General features: G+C 45.8%; 1 protein-coding gene across 1 annotated transcript in view; it reads left to right on the top strand.

The window, feature by feature from the left end:
- The first annotated feature begins 10596 nt into the window (after positions 1–10596).
- Pdpr (pyruvate dehydrogenase phosphatase regulatory subunit) overlaps positions 10597–14068 on the top strand; it is a 38383-nt gene continuing 34911 nt past the window's right edge. Inside the window, exon 1 of the mRNA XM_050143599.1 lies at positions 10597–10817. The gene's annotated coding sequence lies outside the window, so the exon portion shown is untranslated. The remainder of the gene's footprint in view (positions 10818–14068) is intronic.

Raw genomic sequence — 14068 nt, 5'->3', positions numbered from 1 at the left:
GGACCCAGGTTTTTCTGAAGAGCAGTCAGTGCTCTTAACAGCTGAGCCATCTCTCCCTGCTGTGGTGAGCTTGAAGATGCTGGCCATCTGTTTGAGGTAGAAGCTCCTGAGGCTCCGGTTTTGTACAAAGCCACACACCTTGCTGCCTGGCCTTGTCCCCACTGCCTGACATCCAGGATGACAACCATACTCCATTAGTGTTTCCCCAGAACTTTTTTTTGTTTTTTTTTTTTCGAGACAGGGTTTCTCTGTAGCTTTTGTGCCTGTCCCGGAACTAGCTCTTGTAGACCAGGCTGGTCTCGAACTCACAGAGATCCGCCTGCCTCTGCTTCCCGAGTCCTGGGATTAAAGGCGTGTGCCACCACAGCCCGGCAGAACTTTTTTTCATATGTAGCCCAGAGTGGTTTGAATTTGTGATCCATGCCTAGAATCCCAGTGTTGTGGAGAATTATTTCAAGCTGTGTTGCTTTTGTTTATGCTGCATTTGTTTAACTCTGTGATGCTGTGAGTCTTTGCCTGTCTAAAACACCTGATGGTCTAATAAAAAGCTGAATGACCAACAGGAAGGCAGGACAAAGGATAGGTGGGGCTGGTAGGCAGAAAGTATAAATAGGAGGAGAAACAAAGCGAAAGAAGAGGAACATCAGGGGCTGGCCAGCCAGCCAGCCAACCACCCAGACACCCAGACACCCAGACACCCAGACACCCAGACACCCAGCCAGCCATGGAGTAAGAAGGAAAGTAAGAAACAGGCAAGGAAAAAAGATAAAAACCCAGAGGGAAAAGGTAGATGCATAATTTAAAATAAGAAAATCTGACTAAAAACAAGACAACCTAAGGTCAGACATCCATAACTAAGAATAAGCCTCAGTTTGTGATTTATTTGGGAGCTGGGTGGTGAGTTCCCTCCACCAAAAAAAAGTAAAAAGTCAAAAGAGCAAAATACATCACACAACATCCAGGTAGTTGTCACAGCTGCGAGGTCTGACTAATACAAGTGAAAGATTTTCCAAGAAATGACAGATAGAAAAATCCAGTAAGCACTGAGATTCATCCCATGTTTATTTCTCAAAAGTTTATTTCCCCAAACCAAAGAGGAGGGGAAAGACAAAAGACCTCTTTACCACGGTACAAGAAACAAAGTAACCACCTTATCAATACCCAAAGCATCAAGAAATAAACTCCCTAGGTCAAAACATCCTGTTAGTAGCCACACCCTGGGTCAAATCTGTCATAACTTTAAAAGAACAAGAATAGGCCTGAACCCTCTGATCTGTGGTCAAGGTGGAACGAATCCACATCTGTGGGCTCCCACAACTAAGTTCAGTGTTAACTTCAAAGCCAGGTATAGACATCATGGGGAAACTACAGATCGATATTCCTTGTGAATACAGACACAAAACCTCTTTCAACAGAATATATAACTTGATTTAGCAACATACAAAGTAGATCAGATACCATGACTAAATAGTCTTTAATTTAACAAGAATGCAAGGTTAGTTTACTATTTGAAACTCTAAGTTAGTAAGTATCATAGTTAGGGTTTCTATTGTTGTGAAGAGACACCATGACCACGGCAACTCTTATAAAGGAAAACATTTAATTGGGGTGCTCACTTACAGTTTCAGAGGTTCAGTCCATTATCATCATGGCAGGGAGCATGGTGGTGTGCAGGCAGACATGTTGCTGGAGTAGAAGCTGAGGGTCCTACATCTTTCAGGCAACAGGAAGTGGACTGAGACACTGGGTGGTATCTTGAGCATAGAAAACCTTAAAGCCTGCCTCCACAGCAATACTCCTACAACAAGGCCATACCCTCTCCAACAAAGCCACACTTCCTAATAGTGTCACACCCTGTGAGATTATGGGAGCCAGTTACATTCAAACTACCACAATAAGTAAAGGGAAAACACACATGGTCACATCAAAGATAGAGAAAGTATTTGAGCTGGGTAGAAAGTGTCTTCCCAACACAAGTAGAGTCCTAGGATCAATCTCCAGTACAGAAGGGGCAGGGGGCAAAAAAGTATTTGATAACATCTGAAACCAGTCAGTGTAGTGGTGCAAACTTCTTGTCCCAGGTACTCTGAAGGCTGAAGTTGAAGGATCATTTGAGCCTAGAAGGTTAGCATCAGCCCGGGTAATGTAGCAAGACCCTGCATCAAACAAATAGGAAACCCAACACAGAGTTTGTAAAAGTTCTCTGCCAGATGTAGCAGTGCATACCTTTAGTCCTGGTACCCAGGAGGCAGAGGCAGACAGATGTCTGTGAGTTTGAGGTCAGCTGGTCACCAATGTGAGTTTCAGGACAGTCAAGGCTATGTAGAGAGATCCTGTCTCAAAGAACAGAGACAAAAAAAAAATTTCAACAAATTTAGGAATAGACATGTAATTCCTTAGGTAGGTATGGAGGCTCATGTTTCTAATCCCAGCATTCTGGCAAGCAAAGCCTGGAAGACTAACATAAATTTGAAGCTACCCTGCACTATATAGCGAGCACTTGTCTAAAAGTAAAATAAATAAAAAGATAAGTAAAATCCTTGAGTCTGATGAAGATTCCTAGTCATGACCGACTCGGAGCATCCCCCATAGGGTAGATTTCTCACTCCAGTATTGCAGAATGTGACTTATTTGGATCTTTACGGGGGTAATTGAGGTTAAGTACGCCTTCTAGGTCAGCTCTAATCCAGTTTGACTGATGTCTTTGGAAGAAAGGATTAGAACACAGGCTTGGAGGGAGAAGGCCGCCATCTGCAAGCCGAGGAGTGAGGCCCTCAGGAGAAACTAACTATGTCTGTGTTTTGGTTTGGGCCTTTAAATCTTCAGAATTAGAAAATACATTTCTGTCTCAGCTGCACAATGTGTGGTATCTTGTTATGGCGGCCCTAACAAACAGATACAGTGGTTACAAAAACTTCAGTTGGCATAACAGTGGGGAAACTAAAGGTTTTCCTCTCTAAGATCGGAAATTGGGGCAGACCTATTTGGAGGTAAGACGATTCCAAGTTCAAGGCCAGCAATGCCTACATGAGACCTGGTCTTAGAAAACAAAAAGCAGGGGCTGGAAAGATGGCTCAGTGCTGTTGTGGAATAATCTTTTTGTACACTGTGAAGATGTGTCACTCTGATTGGTTTACTAGAAAGCTGAACAGCCAATAGCACGGCAGGATTTCCAGGCACAGAAGATGCTGGGAAGAAATGCGAAGGAAGCAGCAAAGCAGGGTGGACGGTATGCAGATGAGGTAACTGAGCCTCCGGGCAGCACATAGATTAATGTGCTCATTTAATGGGTTCATTTACGTTGTCAGAGCTAGCTAAAAATAAGCCTAAGCTATCTTCTGAGACTACATAATTAATAATAAATCTCCAAGTCATGATTTGAAAGCTGGCTGGCAGGACAGAGAAAGACTCGCTACAGTGGTTAAGAGAATGACTGCTCTCCAGATAACCTGGGTTTCATTACCAGCACCCACATGGTACCTCGCAATCCTCTGTAACCCAGTTCCTAGGGAACCAATGCCCTCTTCTGGCCTCCATGGGAACCTGGACACACGTGCATGCTGAGCTTTCTATTATTCAGCTGGCTAACTTTTTTTTTGTTTGTTTTGTTTTGTTTTCCAAGACAGAAGTTCTCTGCATAGTCTTGGCTGTTGGAATTCATTCTGTAGACCAGGCTGTCCTGGAACTCACAGAGATCTGCGGTCTCTGCCTCCTGAGTACTGGGATTAAAGGCATGCTCCACTACCACCTGACTTCAGTTGGTTAGCTTTAAGGAAAATTAGGATCATAGGCTTCATTTATTATAAATTAAGCTAGCCTAGGATTAGTTCTAGGTCTCAGTCTAGAACCCCTATTGACTTGTATTTTATGCTTGTGAGCAAAGAGATGGGGAAGAGTGAAGCGTTAGGCCAGGAGGACAGGGCATTGCCTTTAGCCTCTCCTTTCCTGTAGTGTGCCAGTGACGTAGTGAAAGGAAGCTTGGCAGCTTCAGTGGTACAAACACACACACAAGTAATAAATAAGAGAAATAAAAAAATAAATGGAAAGACATTCCGCATTCATTGTTTGCAAGAATTAGTCTTGTTACTATGGTAATCCAAATAGGTAAAAGCCAAATTTTATCTGTTAATTCAATGCAACTGATACTCTACTAGATTTTGTTTTGTTTTGGTTTGTTTTTTTCCAGATGGGGTTTCACTATGTAGCTCTAACTGTCCTGGAACTCACTCTGTAGATTAGCCTGAATGCAGTGATCCACCTGCCTCTGACCCACCTACCCCGAGTGCTGGGATTAAAGGCACGTGCTACCACTGCCTGGTGAGAATTTTTTTTTATTATGTATACAGTGTTCTTTCTGCATGTATGCCTGCATGCCAGAAGAGGGCACCAGATCTTATTATAGATGTTTGTGAAACACCTAGCACCATGTAGTTGCTAGGAATTGAACACAGGACCTCTGGAAGAGCTGCCAGTGCTCTTAACCTCTGAGCCATCTCTCCAGCCCCTAATTAGTTAGTTAGTTTTTTTTTTAAATGTGTATGTGATATTTGGGATTAAATCTAGGGCCTTGGGTTGCTTAGGCAAGTGTTTTTTATCACCAACCACACGATAGTTCCTACAGAATTTGTAAGTGTGCGTGTGTGTGGTATGTATGCATGGGTGCAGATGCATGCAGAATCCAGAGGTTGTTGTCAGATCTCTTCTTCCACTGCTCTCTATCTTACTTATTTTTGTGATTATTTATTTTAGCGTTTGATTTTATGTATTTATTTGTTTTACTTATTGTGTGGGCTGGGACATCTGGATATCAAAGGAGAACTTGTGGGAGGAGCTGGTTCTCTCCTTCCACCTTTACAAAGGTTCCAGGTATCACACTTAGGTTGCCAAGCCTTTACCTGCTGTGCTGACTCACTGACCAATCACATTTTTGCATTAAAACGAGATTTCTTTGTTATGTTTTATGTGTGCTTGTGTGTGTGCCAGCCATAAGTTTATATGCTCCACATGCACATCCCCGTGGAGGCCAGAGGATAAGCAACCCCCGCCACTAACGTTACAGACAGTTGTACTGAAGCTGCGAGCCAAACCCAGGTCTTTCTTTTTGTTTTTGTATCAGCATATACTTTATTTCTCATTGGTAAGTTCATACAGGCAGAATTTCTTGCTTGTATGCCAGTCATACATCTATCTTGTTAAGAAACTTGGCAAACTATTGTTCATATCAGCACTACATGAAAGCTTCTGCCTCCCGCATCCTTGCCATATGTGTTTTTTAATTATAGTCACTGTCTAACGGGCACATCTACCACATCATTGTTTACCCTGTATTTTGAGACAGTGTTTTTGAGACTCTGTAGCTTTGGAGCCTGTCCTGGAACTAGCTCTTGTAGACCAGGCTGGCCTCGAACTCCCAGAGATCCGCCTGCCTCTGCCTCCCAAGTGCTGGGATTAAAGGCGTGCGCCGCCACCTAGAGAAAGTTTTCTAACTTTATCTGTTGAATTGGATGAAGTTGAACAGANTCTGTCCAGAAGCTCCAGGATGGTCATAGGATCCTTAGCCTGTAATGCTTCAAATAGCACCCGAGTGCAGAGCTAGTCCCTTCTCCATCAACCATCAACACGAAAAGTGCAGCTCTCACCTCAAAGGGAATAAGAGATTCTGAAACTAAATATGAGTGACCATGGCCCAAGGAACATAGATTTATATATCTATATACGTTTCTTTCTTTCTTTTCTTTTTTCTTTTTTGGTTTTTCGAGACAGGGTTTCTCTGTGGTTTTGGAGCCTGTCCTGGAACTAGCTCTTGTAGACCAGGCTGGTCTCGAACTCACAGAGATCCGCCTGCCTCTGCCTCCCGAGTGCTGGGATTAAAGGCGTGCGCCACCACCGCCCGGCCTGTTTTTGTTTTTTGAGACAGGGTTTCTCTGTACCTTTGGAGCCTGCCCTGGCCTCAACCTCACAGAGATCCACCAGCCTCTGCCTCCCAAGTGCTGGGATTAAAGATGTGCACCACTACCACCCGGTGGTCCTGAGAACTTGAACTCGGCTTCTCATGCCTACACAGCAAGTACTTGATAAACTACTGAACCATCTCCTTGGCTTTCCCTCTTTGTGTTGTATGTGCCAGTCTCTCACTAGTCATGGCTGGCTTGATATTTAACATGTAGCTCATGGTGGCTTCAAACAAAAGGCAATACCCTTGTCTTAGCCTCCCAAGTGCTTGAGTTACAGGCGTACATGACCACACTGAGCTCGTGTTTGGTTTTGTTTTTTTCACTATAAATTGAACCTAAGACTTCATGTTTGTTAGGGAAACTCTACCACTGAGCTATATCCCTAGTCTTTCTATCCAGTGTTTGTTGTTGGGTTGTTTTTTTGTTTGTCTTTGTGGTTGTTTTCCACTCTTTATCTGAGACAGTCTCGCTGAATTTCTCAGTCTGGCTTTGAAACTGCTGTCCCTGGTCTTAGGATGTAGCTCAGCTGTTTCAGTGTCAGTCAAGTATGCATGAAACCTTGGGCTTCATCAAGTGATGTGGTGGCACATGCCTGTAATCCCAGTACTGCGGAGGTGCATGCAGGAGGATGAGGAGTTCAAGACCATCCTTCACTGTAAAGCAAATCAGAAACCAGTCCAGGCTGCAAGAGACCTTGTCATTGCCAGGCCACCCAACAACAATGAAGAAACAAACGTAAAACAACAATGAAACAAACGGCAGTCGTGCAGTAGTCTCTGAGTTGCAGGGATTACAGGCATGAACCATCGGTCTTCTTTACCATAGCAGTCACCCTCAGTTATCCACCTTCACGGGGAGATTTTCAGTCTGATTGTGGACTAATCCTAACAGAGTTTACACAATGCTGGAGGCCAGGTTACTTCAATCCATGGCCCACAGCGCCACCTCGAGGTCAGTGTGTGAAATCACAGGCAGAAACGAGTTCCATCTGATCTGCAAGGCAATTAAAGTTAATCCTCATTTTAAGATTGACAAACCAATCTTTTTTTTTTTGCCGGGGGGGGGGGGGGTTCGAGACAGGGTTTCTCTGTGGCTTTGGAGCCTGTCCTGGAACTAGCTCTGTAGACCAGGCTGGTCTCGAACTCACAGAGATCCGCCTGCGTCTGCCTCCCGAGTGCTGGGATTAAAGGCATGCGCCACCATCGCCCGGCTAAACCAATCTTTTAAGAAACTTTGAAACACCCTTGCCTGAGATTCCAGCCACTCCTTCCTATACCTCTCTGTCATCTGTATGCATTTCAGTCCCCACTGCAAGAAGTCTCAGGGTCTCAGAAGGTGCTTGAGTATACTGTGGGTAGAAGGAACTGAAGGGGAATGCCAGCTGTGCAGCTATGGGGGATGCCATCTAAGCTGGGTTGAGACTTTTGGGGGTCACTCATGTTCCTGGAAGTAACTCTTCAACCATGTCCTGTAAGTAATTTAAACAAATTCATTCCTTTGCCAAGTTGGGACTCTGATGACATCATTCCTTTGGTCTGTCATTTGTGCCCTATCTGGGGTGATTAGGTATTTGTGTCTCTTAGGAAAAATTCATGCAACAGGATGACAAATAAATAAAGGGACGTCAGAAAGCAAGACACCCAGGGGTGGTGGTGCACTTGGGAGGCAGAGGCAGTGAATGTCTTTGACGGGGTCAGCATTGTCTACTTAGGGAATGTTAGGTTAGCCAGAGCTATACTGTGAGACTTGTCTCAGAGAGGGGAAGTGGAGGGCTGGAGATATAGCTCAGTAGTTAAGAGCATTTGCTGCTCTTGCAGAGAACCCAAACTTGGTTCTCAGCATTCACATGGTGGCTCACAATTATCCATAATTCCGGTTCCTGAGGATTCAATACTCTCTTCTGGATTCTACAGGAATTAGACACATAATACAAGTAGACACTAAATCTAAAAATCTTTTTAAAAAGAAAGGAAAGAAAAGAAGAGTGGGGATACCATGTAGGCTCAGTTGCCTGGAAAGGAAATGCTCCACCAAGGAGATGGGTGTTCATGAACTGGGGAGGCAATTGGGATTCTAAATTCAGCTGGGCAGTGGTGCACACCTTTAATCCCGGCTACATGAGACCCTGGAGAGAGATGGATGACATGAAGGCACAAGGAGATGATGGCCATCTGTAAGTCATTAATCCATTTGACACAGACCCAACAGATGCACACCACCACACAGCAGGGGCAGCCACAATGCCCCGAGGTTTGTGCATGGAAGCTACAGTTAGTGAAAGTATGCTGGCTGCTTGTCTCTGACCAGGTTCTTCTTCTCAGGGTCTGGCAAATAGTGCACATACCTTTCATTCAGCATCACCATGAACGGGGGCTGACATTATATGGGGCAGGGGTCCATCCGTCTTTGCTATAAGTCAAGGTAGACTGAAGTAAAGTGTACAGACAGCAATGCTAGCTGGGGGAGGAGGAAGAGAAGGTACTCTCTCCACAGTCAGTCAGTGTGTACCTTCTCTCCCTGGGTTTCCAAAACCTTCCACCTTAGTATCACGGGTGCAAACAGTTTTATGGACAGGGTATCCTTTGAGATGGCAGATGACATATAGCACCAAGTTACTTCTGAAGGACTTTTTAAAAAAGAGATTTTATTAAGAGATTTGTTGAATTTATGTATGAGTGCTCTGTCTGCACATACACCTTTATGCCAGAAGAGGGCATCAAATCCCACTACAGAGGGTTGGTTGTGAACCACCATGTGGTTGTTGAGAATTAAACTCAGGACCTCTAGAAGAGCAGTCAGTGCTCTTAATGGATGAACCATCTCTCCAGCCCTGAAGGACAGTTAAAAACGAACATGAGGGGCTGGAGAGATGACTCAGAGGTTAAGAGCATTCCCTGCTCTTCCAAAGGTCCTGAGTTCAATTCCCAGCAACCACATGGTGGCTCTCAACCATCTGTAATGAGGTCTGGTGCCCTCTTCTGGCCTGTAGGCATACACAGAGATAGAATATTGTATACATAATAAATAAATATATAAAAAACGAACATGACAAGAGTTATGAAAAAAATCTTAAATGAAACCTGGATGGCTGGAAGTAATGCACAATGTTAATACCAAACTCAGAGAGGGCAGGAATGCTTGGTTACCCTGTGCACTCAGCCTCTGTTTTTGTTGTTTTCAACACAGAGTCTCTCCATGTAGCTCTGGCTGTCTTGGAACTCACTATATGGCTGTCCTTGAACTCACAGAGATCCACTTGCCTCTGCCATCAAAAGGGGCAAAGGTGTGCACCACAACCACCCAGCTTAGTCAGATAGCCTCTTAAATCCATCTACTCAAGCATCTGGAATGTTCTCAATACCACATGCTAACTCTACATAGGAACGGAAGTGGGCTGAGGGGAAATATCACTCATAAGCACAAATAAATTACAGGCCATTACAATAATTACAGTGGTACCTGATACATACCAAGATTTGACTAAAGAGTTAAGTGTTAGCTAGAAAGCCCTATAGTGAAATGATCTGCATAGCTTCCTACTTCACTGTTCTGAGGAAGGACACTGGGTGGGGTAACAAGGGTCTACAGTCCAAGACAAACTTTCCTTCTTTCTCATTATTTTTGTTTTTTTGACACAGGGTTTCTCTGTGTAACAGCTCTGGCTGTCCTGGAACTCGCTCTGTAGACCAGGCTGGCCTCTCACTCACAGAGATCCACCTGTCTCCGCCTTTAGAGTGCTGTGATTAAAGGCATCTGCCACCATGCCCAGCTTTCTTTCTCGTTCTTACTATCTACAGCTCCCCGACATTTCAGAATGCAAGACACAAGAACCAACCTACGGAAAGGTGCTCTGACTCCAGTTCTTGGTATCCAGAGCACACCCTGGCATGCATCTTTAGAAACAGGTGCTAAAGGAATCTTCCTATTCCTGCAATCTCTGTATTTGACAAACAGTTAAACAAGGATGCCGGATATGTTTGCAAAGGACAAAATGGTAAGTGCATCCAAATCTCCCAAGAAACATTATTCATGCAAAATATTTGCCTCTCCAAGGAATTCTCAGCATAGAGGTCAGGAGCCAGTCAAGGGACACCTCTGATGAGTGACAGGAAAAGAGAAGGGGATGGAAGGTAAAAGATGTTTCCGGAGCTCGAGTAAACAATGTCTCTTCCTCTGAGTAGAGACAAGCCGGGTAGGTGCAAGGAGTAAGATGGAAAGTCAGGTCGGCTGATTAGACCTCTGAGGTCCGGCCAGGCCCGCAGAACAAGTTTTGCGATGGGCTCTGTCAAAGCCTTGCGCCGTGTGGGGACAGAAGACAGCGCGACCACCGGCCGGCGATGTGGCTCTTCGTTGCGGATCTACCGCAGCAGGACCGAGGCTCAGGCCTGGTGGCAAATGACACACTAGGTCGAGGCTGTGGCCCGGCGGCTCCGAAGTTCGGGCTCTACGCAGAAATGAAGCCGGGCGGGAGGCCAGAAAACAAAGAGCAAGCCTCCCAAAAGCGCGCGCCTCCCGCAAGCCGCCATTTTGACGGGGGGGCGGGAGGGGGGGGGGATCGGGGTCGCTGGAGGGGCGGGGCCTGGCGAGACCCAAACAAGCCCACGTGCGGGCCAGTCCGTCGCGGTGACGTCACGGAGCGTTGGCGCGTTGGCGCGCGCGCGCCGGCCTTACCCTTGCCGCGGGCCGTAAAGCGCGTAAGGTCGCAGGCCCCTGCGGTCCCGGAACTTTCCGTTCTGCGTCCCGTTCCCCTCCCCATGCCCCGTCCCCCTTTCCGGCCCGCGCCGACCCTCTGTAGCTGTTGTGCTGTCCTCCACTTCCGCGGGGCGTTGCCGAACGCGCTCCCCGCACTGGCGGACCTCCGAGGTAAGAGGGTGGGGCGGCCTGTAGTCCCGTGTACTCCTGCGTCCTCTACGCCCCTGTCCTCTGCGCTTTAGCCTCCGGGTCCCGGTTCTTCCCCTGGTCTCTAAGGACGCGAGAGTTTCTGTCAGTGGAGCTGTGTGGAACCTCGGGGTCCCGCACCGGCTACCCCGGGCCTGGGCGCGGGCTCCCTCAGGGCGGCTGGGCCTCGGGGCTGATTGCAGCTCGGACGGCCACGCACCTGCGGTCCCAGCCAGCTGTGTTCCCCACAGGTGGAATTGTTTTCCCGCCCAGAAACGCACTGTTCGTTTGTGCTTTGCCAATCAGGGCAGTGGGGTTTCGAATGGGCGGCTTGAGGGGACCGTTGTGTGTGATACTGAGGTTCGAGTTCACGGTCTCCAAGCCCACTTTGAGCATTTCTGCACAATCTTGCAATCTGGATGTAAAGGGATGGCGTGTGGTCGAGGGTCCAGTCGGAAAGGCACCATTTTAGGGTCCGCTTTTTGGCGGCAGGGACTTGGTATCATTTTCTTAAGCTGTCTTGAGCATCCGATGCATTTGTCGAAGAATACAGCATCCTGAACCCGCAGGATCAGACTGCAGAGGCAGATTCTGTTGCTTTTAAACTTATCCTGGTGATTCCCCTGCGTTACTTGTGGGAGATGTCCACATTCCGCCTTTATTCTTTGTGACCTGTGCCTCATCCTGTTAGCAGGGGAAGAATTCAGCCGTTAGAGCTGTCACTGGTCTTGTCTTTGACAGGTGGTGGGGTCTCACACTGCAGCCCAGGCTCACCTGGACGTTCCTCTTGATTAAGCATCCGGTGTGCTGGGATTACAGGTGGGAGGGAGCCTTGTTCCAGGCCAGCGCTGTCACCTTGTTGGTGTAGTATCTGAGCAGAACCAGTCTGGGTTTCAAGGATGTTTAGACATCACTCTTACTAGTAGAGATGCACATTTTCACGAAAATGTAAAAGTTTTCAAGCGTGCTGACGTTTCATTTCGAACGAGTTTGATATCTTCATTCTCTGTTTTCCTGGCTTTACCTCTTTTTTCCCTCCCCGTGGAGCTTTGCTTTGGTTTTGCTGCCAGACCTTCTGGAGCAGATGCTCATACAGTCTCTTCCTGGTGTACTTTTATCTTTTCTAAGCTACTCCCTTTTTTATTATTAGATTTATTTTATGAGTATTTAGCCTACATGAATGTATGTATGCCCCACATGCATGCTTGTCAGAAGAGAGCATTGGAGTCACTGGAACTGAAGTTACAGAGGATTATGAGCCCCCCCCGTGTGGGTGCTGGAAATTGATTCCAGGCCCTCCACAAGAACAAGAGGTGCTCTTGATACCAAGCTGTCTCCCTAGTGCTCCTTCCTGGTGTACTCTGATCCCCAGTGCTCTCATCTCTTCACTCACCAAGGTCATGGTCAGTATAAAGTCAGCCCTCTTTTTCTTGACCTTAACAGGCTGGAAGTTAGGCATGGTTATTCTTTCCTGAAGCTCCTTTTTGTTCTTTTCTTTCTCTTCCAGCCTGAACATAGGTTTCTTAGAAAAAAGTGACAAAGCACTCTGAAGAATGGAAGGGTTCTCAGGGAAGAATGAATACTCTGTTACTTTTCTTTTTTTAAATATTTATTTATTTATTTATTATGTATACAATATTCTTTCTATGTGTATGCCTACAGGCCAGAAGAGGGCACCAGACCTCATTACAGATGGTTGTGAGCCACCATGTGGTTGCTGGGAATTGAACTCAGGATCTTTGGAAGAGCAGGCAATGCTCTTAACCTCTGAGCCATCTCTCGAGGCCTCCTCTGTTACTTCTCTTTTACCTCTGCAGTTCTCTTTTCCAGCTAGGGAATAAGCTGATTCTGCCTCACAGCTGTTTAGTCTGAACTTACCTGGATTTCTTTGAAATGTAGTTTGAGCAGGTTGTGGTGGCTTCTGCCTTTAGTCCAAGCACTAGGGAGGCAGAGGCAGTGAATCTCTGTGAGGTCTAAGCCACCCTGGTTTACATAGTAAGTTCTAGGCCACTGGCTACAAAGTGTCTCAATAACAACAAAACCCCCAAACAAAACAAAAAGAAAAGCAGTAGTATTAGTTATGATAAATGGTAGACTCTGATGCTAGATTTGCAAAGTTTAGTCTTGAATTATAGAGTAGCTTACTTTATATAATTTTTATACTTTTGCACATAAGTTTCCTAAAGTGTACAGCACAAATTATGTCTCTCGGATAGAGTCGTGCTTAGATTAGTTGAATAGTTAGGAAATATCTTGTACATTGTAACCACCATCAGAGATCAAAACTGGGACTCCTGCTTGCATAGCTGCCACTGTTGTTCCTTGAGCCGTCTCTCCAAGCCCCTGTGTATGTTTATTGAGTTAGGGTCTCCTTTAGCCTGAATTTGCTGCATCTGCTAGGATGATCTTAAGTTTCCTTCTCTTTTTGCCTCTTCTCACTGCTGGGATACAGTTGTTCACTGCCTTAGGAGTTCTATTTAATGAGGGAATGATGTTCTTTTTCCTCTCTCCCTCCCCATTTTGCCCTCTTCTTTCTCTCTCTGTTTTCTTCTCCCTACCCCACTTTCCAGCTTTCCACAACTATGTGAGATAAATATTTTTAATCCATGTTTTAGATGAGGACCCTGACACACAAAAAGCTGATCAAAGTCATACAGGTAATGAGATATAAGGAGATTTGACACCTACGTGTGTGCTTTAGACCTTGGATTCCCCCACTGGGGAATTGCTGTATTACTCCTCCACTCAAATGCCTTACAGATAATTTGAGAGGATGAAAAGTTCTGTTCTGGGAGAAGTACAGAATGTCCTGGGAGAACACAGAAGACTCCCTTTCCCAAATACACTATCATATATGTGTGGAATAGGTTGTGTTCTGAAGAGATACAGAAACAGTGCACACAGATCCCAGGCATGGAGGAGAAAGTTAAGCCTGACTTGTTTGAGGAGTTCCCAGTAGTCTGTTCTGGCTTGGTAAGGGTTTGAGAGGCAAGAACAACAATGAGGCCAGAGATAAAAGATATTGAGAAAATTGTTGCATTTTGTAGTAAGGAGCTTTGACTTTTTCCTGCAGACATCACCCTGTCACTGAAGGTTGTGAGAAGGGCCGTGGAAGCCTGATCACGTACTCCTGTGTATGGACTTAGGTGTGGTAGGAAGAAGGTGTTCACTAAAAGTAGAAGCTACAAACCTAAAGGCTTGCTCATATGGTGGCAGGGAATTTGGAGAGGAGTAGA

This window comes from Alexandromys fortis, unplaced genomic scaffold, assembly GCF_014885135.2.
Source record: "Alexandromys fortis isolate MF-2015 unplaced genomic scaffold, M_Fortis_MF-2015_v1.1 scaffold_1, whole genome shotgun sequence".
In the NCBI taxonomy this organism is placed as follows: Eukaryota; Metazoa; Chordata; class Mammalia; order Rodentia; family Cricetidae; genus Alexandromys; species Alexandromys fortis.
This window is presented reverse-complemented; position numbering and strand designations above follow the sequence as displayed.